Source organism: Amblyraja radiata, chromosome 21 (assembly GCF_010909765.2).
Source record: "Amblyraja radiata isolate CabotCenter1 chromosome 21, sAmbRad1.1.pri, whole genome shotgun sequence".
NCBI classification, from domain to species: Eukaryota; Metazoa; Chordata; class Chondrichthyes; order Rajiformes; family Rajidae; genus Amblyraja; species Amblyraja radiata.
Window position 1 is genome coordinate 5,773,939 of NC_045976.1, and position 2,788 is coordinate 5,776,726.

The window sequence follows — 2,788 nt, forward strand, 5'->3', positions numbered from 1 at the left end:
CCACGCTGTTCCCTGCTCCGTCGACGTAGCGAGCAAGGAAGGTGAGGACATCCACTACGGGCACATGTGGGTTGAACATATGCACCGTGATCGTCCTTTCTTTTTGGTTTGGGAGGGTGAAGAGTGGCTGCACCTTCAGCAACGACAGCGGAGCTTCATTCCCCTTCTCCTGGAAATCCTTTATCAGCTTTTGCCATCCTGTCGGAAGCACAAATGTAACGTCGAAGTAACCGTTACCCGGGAAGTCCTGGAGGCAGTAGATAACCCTGGGCTCGAACTTGCAGGTCTCCAGCAAGACCTTTACAAAAGTATCTCGACTGAAGGGCATCCCCTCGCTAAGATCCTTGACACTAATCCTGAGGGTATTGCGGATACCCTGTCCTCTAGCTCCCATTGCAGCTGCCATTGCTACGATTTTACACCGCAATCTGCAGCTCTTGTCCTTAATGGACCGCCAGGACTGTTCTAACAAGAACAGATAGCCCCTTTCCCTGTTCTAACAAGAACAGACGCTCTCTTTTAGCACTCTTTTACCACTGATAAGAACAGATACTACACTTGATCTTAGCCAAAAGGCCGAGAACCTCCTTGGTGATCAAGGTATCTCCCCTACCAGGTACCCTCCCCTACCGGGAGACAGAAAACTGGGTCACAGTTAGGAAGGGCAACGGGCAGAGGCAGGGACTGGTGAGTACCCTGGTGGCTGTACACCTTGAAAATAAGTACTCATGTTTGAGTAAGGGTGGGGGGGACAGCCTACCTGGGGGCAGCGACAGCGGCCGGGCCTCTGGCATAAAGACCGGTCCTGTTGCTCAGAAGGGTAAGGAAAAGAAGAGGAGGGCAATTGTAATAGGGGACTCTATAGTCAGGGGGTCGAATAGGCGATTCGGTGGACGCAGACAAGAGACCCGGATGGTAGTTTGCCTCCCTGGTGCCAGGGTCAGGGATGTGTCTGAACGGGTCCAAGAAATCCTGAAATGGGAGGGAGAGGAGCCTGAAGTTGTGGTACATATAGGTACCAACGACATAGGTAAAAAAAGAGAAGAGGTCCTGAAAGAAGAATTTAGGGAGTTAGGTAGAGAGTTAAGGAGAAGGACTGCAAAGGTAACAATCCACGCGACAGTGAGAGTAGGAATGGAGCGAGGTGGAGGATAAATGAGTGGATAAGGGACTGGTGCAATGGGTATGGGTTCAAGTTTCTGGATCATTGGGACCTCTTTTGGGGAAGGTGCGACCTGTACAGAAAGGACGGGTTGCACTTGAACTCGAGGGGGACCAATATCCTGGCGGGGAGATTTGCAAAGGCTACTGGGGAGACTTTAAACTAGTATGGTTGGGGGGAGGGACTCAAACTGGGAAAGCTAGCAGTCAGCGTGTGAGGCAGGAGGCAGAGAATGGTAGCACTCTGACCCAAAATGTAGGGAGAGAGAAGAAAAAGACAATAAACAGAGAATAAGAGAGGGTGGGTTTCTTAAATGTGTATATTTTAATGCTAGGAGCATTGTAAGAAAGGTGGATGAACTTAGAGCCTGGATTGACACCTGGAAGTATGATGTTGTGGCGATCAGTGAAACATGGTTGCAGGAGGGCTGTGATTGGAAACTAAATATTCCAGGATTTCGTTGCTTCAGGTGTGATAGAATTGGAGGGGCAAGAGGTGGAGGTGTTGCATTGCTTATCAGGGAAGATATTACAGCAGTGCTTTGGCAGGATAGATTAGAGGGCTCGTCTAGGGAGGCTATTTGGGTGGAACTGAGAAATGGGAAAGGGGTAGCAACACTTATAGGGGTGTATTATAGACCGCCAAATGGGGATCGAGAATTGGAAGAGCAAATATGTAAGGAGATTGCAGATATTAGTAGTAAGCACAAGGTAGTGATTGTGGGAGATTTCAATTTTCCACACGTAGACTGGGAAACACATTCTGTAAATGGGCTGGATGGGTTGGAGTTTGTAAAATGTGTGCAGGATAGTTTTTTGCAGCAATACATAGAAGTACCTACTAGAGAAGGGGCGGTGCTGGACATCCTGTTAGGAAATGAGACGGGTCAGGTGGCAGAGGTATGCGTTGGGGAACAGTTCGGGACCAGTGATCACAATACCATTAGTTTCAATATAATTATGGAGAGGGTCAGAACTGGACCAAGGGTTGAGATTTTTGATTGGAGAAAGGCTAACTTTGAGGAGATGCGAAAGGATTTAAAAGGAGTAAATTGGGACATTTTGTTTTATGGGAAAGATGTGGAAGAGAAATGGAGTACATTTAAAGGTGAAATTTTAAGAGTACAGAATCTTTATGTCCCTGTTCGGTTGAAAGGAAATAGTAAAAATCGGAAAGAGCCATGGTTTTCAAGGGAAATTGGACACTTGGTTTGGAAAAAGAGGGCATTGGAAGAGCAAATATGTAAGGAGATTGCAGATATTAGTAGTAAGCACAAGGTAGTGATTGTGGGAGATTTCAATTTTCCACACATTATAAATCAGAGCATTGAGTATAGAAGTTGGGATGTAATGTTAAAATTGTACAAGGCATTGGTGAGGCCAATTCTGGAGTATGGTGTGCAATTTTGGTCGGCTAATTATAGGAAGGATGTCAACAAAATAGAGCGAGTACAGAGGAGATTTACTAGAATGTTGCCTGGGTTTCAGCAACTAAGTTACAGAGAAAGGTTGAACAAGTTAGGGCTTTATTCTTTGGAGCGCAGAAGGTTAAGGGGGGACTTGATAAAGGTCTTTAAAATGATGAGAGGGATAGACAGAGTTGACGTGGATAAGCTTTTCCCACTGA

At 46.4% G+C, this 2,788-nt stretch overlaps 1 pseudogene; it reads right to left on the reverse strand.

Annotated features, from left to right (window-relative positions):
• Nucleotides 1–473: 473 nt before the first annotated feature.
• LOC116985421 lies at nucleotides 474–588 on the reverse strand (annotated as a pseudogene).
• Between the last annotated feature and the right edge of the window lie 2,200 nt (nucleotides 589–2,788).